This window comes from Terrapene carolina, unplaced genomic scaffold, assembly GCF_002925995.2.
Source record: "Terrapene carolina triunguis isolate 2854851 unplaced genomic scaffold, T_m_triunguis-2.0 Scaffold113, whole genome shotgun sequence".
Lineage (NCBI taxonomy): Eukaryota > Metazoa > Chordata > Testudines > Emydidae > Terrapene > Terrapene triunguis.
The window spans coordinates 833,305-842,737 of NW_020664464.1; positions in this window are offsets into that span (position 1 = coordinate 833,305).

Genomic DNA, 9,433 nt, shown 5'->3' on the forward strand with positions numbered 1-9,433 from the left:
GTCACCCTTTACTTGAATTAACTCTTATTAATCATATAGCCAACAACACAATACCAATCAAACAAACAGCTGGAACAGAATATTCATAAAAGACATCTCTCATATCCGTCATAGTGTTTAGAAGTCACCTTAGGCCTATTCCTGTTTTAACCTTCTGCTTTTTTCTTTATTATTATAGCATATTCAGATTCTCTGTTCTATTTTTAGTGACATCCCTTGAGCAACTTAGTCTCCAATAGCTGGATTCCTAGTCTCTGTTCTTTGGAGAATCTATCATTCTTGGACCTATAGAAATGTCTTATAGAATTTAATAAAATGATAGCTTTTTTTGTAGGGGTTTTGGAACCACTGTATAGAATTTAAAAAAAAATTAAATCCTCTCGATGGGATCATTGAAAAGAAAACAAAAGAAACAAAACCCAACAAACTATAAGGCAATCATTCTCTAGTAAATGGTTTTTAGAGTAGTTTCTATTCTAAAGAATGCTAGTAAATTTCTCTTGTATCCTATTGATTTTATTCCCTATTAAATTATATAGGACTTTTCCATTACTGCTTTCCAAGAATATAGATCTCTGTGAATTACTCTCAACTCAAGAATTACACATAATGTTCTGTTTTTCCATACAACTTTTGCAAAGAAAAACAAAGATAGTATAGCTTTTTAATCTACTAGGCTGTGAATTGGATGATTATTAAGTCTTTGCTAAAGCAAGTATCCTAATCCTGCACACAAAAATATATAAACCAATTAATTATTTAAGCAGTGAATCACTTGAGATACTGGCAAGAAATATTGCTATCCTATGCCAAATGATGGTATCTAGAGGTCTCCATTTGTAATAGACATGAGGCATCACCCTACATGCTTTTATTTTTCATCCATCCCACAAAACCTATGGGAAGAATAAAGAGAAATTGAATGTTGTGGCTAGATTGCCCAATATCTTGGAAGTCCCTGATTGCAGAGCGCAAACATATATATTTAGAACTCTATCACACAGAGAGGAAGTATATAGCAACAGAAAACTGTTAGCAAAAGGAAAATCTGGAATACCAACTTCATCATCAAGTGATAAACAATCAAGGTGCCAGATATGATGTTTTCTGTTTTTTAAGTGGTCTACACATTTGTTATAGCTTGAGCTAAGTGAAAGTGATGGCAAATAAAGGGCTTAGATCCACAAAGGTCATTTAGGCTTAGCATTGCAACAAACTTTTAGGCACCCCTCCACCTTGTGGAATCTATACCCCCAAATTAGCCAGACTTCTTTACAATGAATGAGGAAAGTTAGGCATCTAAGAATGGGATCCACAAACACCACCAGCAAGAACATAAGAACATAAGAACAGCCGTACCGGGTCAGACCAAAGGTCCATCTAGCCCAGTATCCTGTCTACCGACAGTGGCCAATGCCAGGTGCCCCAGAGGGAGTGGACCAACAGACAATGATCAAGTGATCTCTCTCCTGCCATCCATCTCCATCCTCTGACAAACAGAGGCTAGGGACACCATTCCTTACCCATCCTGGCTAATAGCCATTAATGGACTTAACAACCATGAATTTATCCAGTTCTCTTTTAAACGCTGTTATAGTCCTAGCCTTCACAACCTCCTCAGGTAAGGAGTTCCACAAATTGACTGTGCGCTGCGTGAAGAAGAACTTCCTTGTATTTGTTTTAAACCTGCTGCCTATTAATTTCATTTGGTGACCCCTAGTTCTTGTATTATGGGAATAAGTAAATAACTTTTCCTTATCCACTTTCTCCACATCACTCATGATTTTATATACCTCTATCATATCCCCCCTTAGTCTCCTCTTTTCCAAGCTGAAGAGTTCTAGCCTCTTTAATCTCTCCTCATATGGGACCTGTTCCAAACCCCTAATCATTTTAGTTGCCCTTTTCTGAACCTTTTCTAGTGCCAGTATACCTTGTTTTAGATGAGGAGACCACATCTGTACGCAGTATTCGAGATGTGGGCGTACCATCGATTTATATAAGGGCAATAATATATTCTCAGTCTTATTCTCTATCCCCTTTTTAATGATCCCTAACATCCTGTTTGCTTTTTTGACCGCCTCTGCACGCTGCGCAGACATCTTCAGAGAACTATCCACGATGACTCCAAGATCTTTTTCCTGACTTGTTGTAGCTAAATTAGCCCCCATCATATTGTATGTATAGTTGGGATTAGTAAAACACGATTTCCCTTTACAGAAACCATGTTGACTATTGCTCAACAGTTTATGTTTTTCTACGTGTCTGACAATTTTATTCTTAACTATTGTTTCGACTAATTTGCCCGGTACCGACGTTAGACTTACCGGTCTGTAATTGCCAGGATCACCTCTAAAGCCGTTTTTAAATATTGGCGTTACATTAGCTAACTTACAGTCATTGGGTACAGAAGTCGATTTAAAGGACAGCTTACAAACCTTACTTAATAGTTCCGCAACTTCACATTTGAGTTCTTTCAGAACTCTTGGGTGAATGCCATCTGGTCCCGGTGACTTGTTAATGTTAAGTTTATCAATTAATTCCAAAACCTCCTCTAGTGACACTTCAATCTGTGACAGTTCCTCAGATTTGTCACCTACAAAATCCGGCTCAGGTTTGGGAATCTCCCTAACATCCTCAGCCGTGAAGACTGAAGCAAAGAATCCATTTAGTTTCTCCGCAATGACTTTATCGTCTTTAAGCGCTCCTTTTGTATCTTGATCATCAAGGGGCCCCACTGGTTGTTTAGCAGGCTTCCTGCTTCTGATATACTTAAAAAACATTTTATTATTACCTTTGGAGGTTTTGGCTAGCCGTTCGTCAAACTCCTCTTTGGCTTTTCTTATTACATTCTTGCACTTAATCTGGCAGCGTTTATGCTCCTTTCTATTTGCCTCACTAGGATTTGACTTCCACTTTTTAAAGGAAGTCTTTTTATCTCTCACTGCTTCTTTTACATGGTTGTTAAGCCACGGTGGCTCTTTTTTAGTTCTTTTACTGTGTTTCTTAATTTAGGGTATACATTGAAGTTGGGCCTCTATTATGGTGTCTTTAAAAAGCGCCCATGCAGCTTGCAGGGATTTCACATTAGTCAGTGTACTTTTTAACTTCTGTTTAACTAACCCCCTCATTTTTGCATAGTTCCCCCTTTTGAAAAGCAGGGAACTGACTAAGATAGACAATAGGAAATACCAAGGTGAAGAATGTGGCCTAAGCTCCACTCCTCAAAAGCGCCTAGGCACCTAAGTTTGGGCCAGATGGAGATGCTTCCCTCTGCTTGGGATTCACAGACATGAACTTTCTCCTGGCGTTAGGCCCTTAAGCCTTTTCTCAAAAAAAAGGAAGAGGAATTTCTCCCCTGTCCACAACCTTGAACCTAGTGATTAGAGCACTCACAAGGTTTAATTCCTTCCTCTGTCTCGCAGATTTTTACCAGTGGAAACTTACACATCTACAGGGTTAAGTAGCAGCTGAGTGCGGGTTTTGAGTATCTACATTTTGGATTTAGGCACCAGAAGTGGCAGTTAGGCACCTAAGTCACTTTGTGGATCTTGCCCAAAGTGTACTGGGGCATTTTAGATTTCTTGGTTTTACAAAAAGGTGATACCCACCCACATTCAATGCTGATGCAGTTCAGGAAATTTCTGTCATAACCCTGAGGGCTTTGTAAAGACCAGGAAGAGAATTTTTCAGGGATGGCAGCAAGTTCCTAATAACTTAACTGAAATTTTGCAATGAAATGTTTTCCACAGATGTGAAAAATCAGTTTTCACCAAACTCTAATTTCAGCTTACAGTTAGAGTGAAATAAACACCAAAAACATCATAAGCAAGTTCAACAGAGCTACTCAATATACACCAGCTAGGGATCTGGCCCTAAATTTTTATGCAAAGCACGGTGCTGTGAATTTTTTATAAACTAGGGCCCAGATTCTCAAAGGTATTTAGGCACCTCACTGTCATTGAAATCAAATAAATATAATCTAAACACAGAGAAATAATAGGGAGAGTATAAGGTATGTAATACAAAAATTGCTATGCAGAATTATGTTGTTAGGCAACCTTCTTGCTAGTGCCAAGATTCCCCCCGCCTACACCCAACCCCTCCCCCCCCAACTAATTTGATATTTGTATTGCAACTTGAACAGAATTATTTGGTGAGATTTCAGAACTAGGGTCGATGGGGAGGAGGACTTGGTTTAGGTGTGTTTGTGTCCTAGGCAAAAGAAACAAAACAAAAAAAATCCATGTTGGTACTCTCCCTTCTTCACTATTTCAAGCGAGGAGGTCAGTCATATTGACAGGACTTTTTAAAAACTGCAAATGTGGTCTTTAAGAACCAACACAGGAAACCAGGCTAGCCTGGCAGAATAGGAATGAAATAAAAATGTGTTTACCTATTTCTGGCTTTTCCCACTTTGTTTCTTTATTCCATTTCCTCTTATCCCTCAGTTTTATTATTTAGTATTCCCTCAGTGTTTCCTTTTTACTCCTTTGTGTGTATTTTTTCTCTTTTTAATATTTTCCTCCTTTACTTTCTTCCCTGAGACTCCCTGCCTCTCGCTCCTACTCCCCATTCCTATGCTCTCAGAGGACACAGAGCATTTCAGCCCAAAGCCAGATCCACCCCACCCCCCACCCCCATGGCATTAGACATTTAAAGCAGTCAGTCAGTATATATAATATACTGAAGAAGTTTGACAGAAGAAGGGTGAAGCATCATGGTGGAACTCTCAGAGAGGCTGACAGATAGCATTGTAAAGTTTGTTAACATTCTTATATTGTGTCTAGATGTGAGAACTTTAACCTCTCATACAGCACCTGCAAAGTCTCAAACAGAGGATTTGTTTCAGGTAGTAGGTAGTTTTGTTAATCGGGACTGTCTTTGTTTGATTGCTGATGCAGGTTCCTCCCACTGTGAGGAAATTTCTGCTTACTATCAACAGATTTGATTGGATTTGGATTCAACTATCTCCAGAAATGGAAGCTGGGCAACTTTTGAGGTGGGAGGAAGGAGAATATGCTAGGCTTTATCTACTTGAATACCAATCAGTGTTGTTTATGGAGATTTAGAATGCCCTGGAAGAATTTCATCTATGCTTTGGCTCCTTTGGCTTCCTGGCTGGTGAAGAACTATATTCTTTGGTGGTGGAGATAGTCACTGTCTCCTTGAGCAGAGCAGGATGCTGATTGTTTTAAAGGAACTATGGGTTCAGTCTCTGCCGCAAAGACATCCTTGGTTGATGGCAGAGAGACTGTTCTGCTTGCATTGGTTGAAAAATCTTCTACTGCTCAGAAAGATCAGATTTGGGAAATTCTGATTTGTCCTATGTCCTGTCTAGTACTTATTTTGTGAAGCAGGTGGGGGAGAGAAATGTTCTGGTGTTTTGGTTTTGAAATGATTTTTGTATTGTATTTTTGAATTAACATTAAGAATACTTAGAGGGTAGGATTGAGATTCTTTTTAGATTATTGTATTTAAATCTAAGTAAATGAATTATTATATTTGTTGGGGTTGTACTTTTGGATAAACCTAAATATAGTGGTAGTGATGTTTTATTTTTTCATGAGTTTCTTTTCCCTAAGGGAGCCAAAATAAAGAATGATCTGGTCTTTCCATGGTATTCCCACTATCCAGTAATTGAATTATTGTGAGAATACCAGATCTCACATTATTTTAGTCTCTGAAATGTCTCCCTATGGTATTGAAAAAGTCCATGAGAAACATAAAAACAAACAAGAAAATACAAATACTAGACACTGAATTGCCTAGTATTCACTAGTGTTCACTTTGCTAGTAATAGAGACGGCCCAGAAAAAATTTCAGGACTGTATTTATCCCAAGAGCCTTCTTATTTTGTTTTGCTTCTGAATGTTAGCTGGCAGTATTAGCCCTTGTTTGATTATTTTGTTAGGGCCAATAGTTCCAGAAACAATGCATAATGGAGACTATGCCACTCACTGCAGGTGATACAGAGCAGATAAATTCATTATTGTCCTATTTGATAGAGTGGAGTAAAGATCAGTTGTGTGGTTAAAATCTGATCCTATTTGGTGTTTGTTTTTTTTAAAGGGCCCATAAATAGCATGGATGCTGTCTATTAGTTTATCCTCCACCTACATATTATAAAGTGTTCTATGTACTTCTAGGTGCTGAATGTAACATTGCATCAGCACTTTACATGGATTGACAGGAAGGGGGAACAGGATCTGCTGTAAGAGTGTGAACCTTTCCTAGGAGGGAGTCTCAGAGAAACTGTGGAAGCACAGAGGATGTGATGTGTGGGTATACGATTGGGCCTTCCTGTTTTTTCTTCTATGGGAGTTTAACCCCAAAAGAAGGACTTAGGAGGAAACACTATGAAGAAACCTTACAGTTTTTCAAACACCTTTAATCACCTCATTTGTGTTCTTCTGAAGGAGGAGATGGGCCTGAAAAAGTAATAGGATATGGCTCAGGCCACAGTCAGATGTAGCTATTTCCTGATCTTGGACCTTTTCTCACATAGGATATGGAGAATTCTTTTTTCTCAGTACATGCTATGGTTGACAATAGTCAGGAAGCCTCAGATCCTCAAAGATATTTAGGTGCTTCACTCCCACTCCAAATTAATGGGAGTTAGCTTTAAGGATCTGTGCCCCAGGCCTTGGGTTTGCTCCAGCTGCTCACCTCTGTATGCTTTCCATGCCTTTACTAAACCATATAAAAAATTCGTTGACTATACCAATCATATCTTCTACCTGATAGCTTTTACCCTGGGCACCATTAAGCTCAGTCGTATCTGATAAACAGAGTATACATTCATAATTAATTAGTTACTAACTAAATATTTCAGCTGGATTTTTTTTTCTTTTAAAAGATTATACAGAATGGCCCAGAACCAAAACCTTTACCTGTGAGACACCATGGATGCTCAGTTTCAACTCAGAGCAAGTTACAAACTCCAAAAAGGGGAGTCACAACAGAAATGCTGACACACCACATAAAGAAAATAGGCATTGACAGTATCCATATAATTGTCATTCTTTCTCTTCTGCTCCAGAGATTGCTTCACTGGTCTTCCAAGAGATTTAGCTCCCATAGTTACAGACTGTACACAAATACTTACTAAGAGGGTAAGGTTCCAAAGTTACAGACCCAAGCAGTGGAAGATAATTTTTGGTATCCTTCTATTTTAAGCATTATAGTCTCTCATGGACTAAAATAGAACACCCTCCCTTTGGGTTCTGCATGCCAAAAACAAAGTGTGATCCTTGAGCTGTCATTTAGTCTTGAAATGCAGCTAATGTAGCAGGAGATGTTGAGGCAATAACTTCTACTTGGAACGCAGCAACAGTAGCAGCAGGCACATCAGATGTACTGTAGGAGAAGGTCACTGAGTGGCAACAGCAGGCTTTAATATAGCAGTTTCTTCCATAATGCCATGCAGAGATTAATTCTGAGATGCACTAACATAGTGGTTTTCTATATGCTCTCAAATAAAGGTGAATATGTTCTTGAATAAATTTTACACATAGATTTAAACATACAGTGGATATAAAGAATGTCACAATATTTTTCAAAGGAACTGTGTCTACATAATTTGTTTTAACTGTGCACCCAGCTCTAGATTTAAATCACACAGTAATTCATAGTTTCCCCTTTTTAGTGAATATCTCAGCTAGACAAAAACAACTCTGAATGCGAGGAAAACATGACAGAGGTTTTTTGTTTGTTTTTTAAATGCAATTGCTGTTATTCTGCTTTGTGTTGGTCATCTTGCCATTCGTCTACCGTGTCATCTTATAGTACAACCTCACAACTGGATATATTGTAACATTTATGCTTCAGGTATAGACCATGAGAAATATACAATCAACACATTTTCTTGCACAGAGACACATTATCCATAGCAGTGGTTCACTACATAAATTTTAAGGGTCACTTGCAAACTACTATTACTTTGATAACAAAAGGGGAGGTGAGAAGTGGGAACACATACACACTCATTTACCACAAGATGTTGAGAACAAAGGATGTGAAGAGAAAAATTCTTTAATTGCCTGTACACCAATGCTAGGAACCTGGGCAACAAACAAGAGGAATTGGAATTGCTCTTTTATGAACATAAAATCAATTTAGTGTGGTATTACTGAAGTCTGGTGGGAATGCTGAAAATCAGTGATAAAACCTATTTAGGAGGCATAAAGTGGGCAACAGGGGAGGGCGAGTAGAACTTTACAAAAAAAATGACATTACCTATTTCTGAGCCATTGACAACTCAGAAGCAAATGATCTTGAATGATTATGAATTAATGTTCTATTACATAATGTACAAAATGAGGTACTAATTGATGTCTGCTACAGACCACCAAATCACACTAGGAAACAGATTGACTGACACCTGAAGGACTTGTTTATACCATGTAGGGGGAAAATACCTGTGTTGTCATGGGGAACTTCAACCTCAAGAACATATGCTGGAGGTCTAGGTCTCATCCTGCCTCAATTTCCAAATTCAATATTCTCTGAATTTCTAAATAGTATAGGGATAGCTCAGTGATTTGCACATTGGCCTGCTAACCCTGGGTTGTGAGTTCAATCCTTGAGGGAGCCATTTGGGGAGCTGGGGCAAAAATCTGTCCAGGAATGGGTCCTGCTTTGAGCAGGGGGTTGGACTAGATGACCTCCTGAGGTCCCTTCCAACCCTGATATTCTATGATTCTAAGTGATCATGACTTGATCACATGGATTATGTACAAACAAAATAAAGTACAAACTAGTATTTTTTTCCCTCTCAACTGATTTTAATTGTTTTCAGGTTTGTGATACTGGCCCTTTTGGTATCTTAAAAGGGCCAATATCACAAACCTGAAAACAATTATAAGCCAAATCAGTTGGGAGAAAATTTTTCAAAGAAAAATGTGAGTGATAATTAGGAACTGCTTAACAACATTATAATAGATGCCCAAAAAAACACAATTGAGAATGAAGGCCATGCTGGTTAAAGACAAAACAACAAAACAACAAAATGAAACCATACCATATTTAACAAATGAAAGGAAGAGGAAGCTGATGGTAATGATGATGAAACAGAACCTAGGATTTTTAGAAAATTGATAAGGTAAGTGAAAGGACATATGGACAAATCTATGGCAAAAACAGTTAAGGAAACTGTTTTAAAACAGCTGGATGAGCAGCTCACTGGACTGTCAATATTGATTTTCAATACATCTTGGAACAGTGAGGAAGTTCCAGAGAACTTGAAGAAAACTAAATGTTCCAATAATTTAAAAAGATAAATGAGATGACCTGGATAATTATAGGCCTGTCACCCTTACATTGGCCCTGGGCAAAATAATGGGACAGCTGTTATAGAATTGATTAATAAAGAATTAAAAGAGGGTTATGTAAATAAAGCCATTCAACGTGAGTTTATGCAAAACAAATTTGT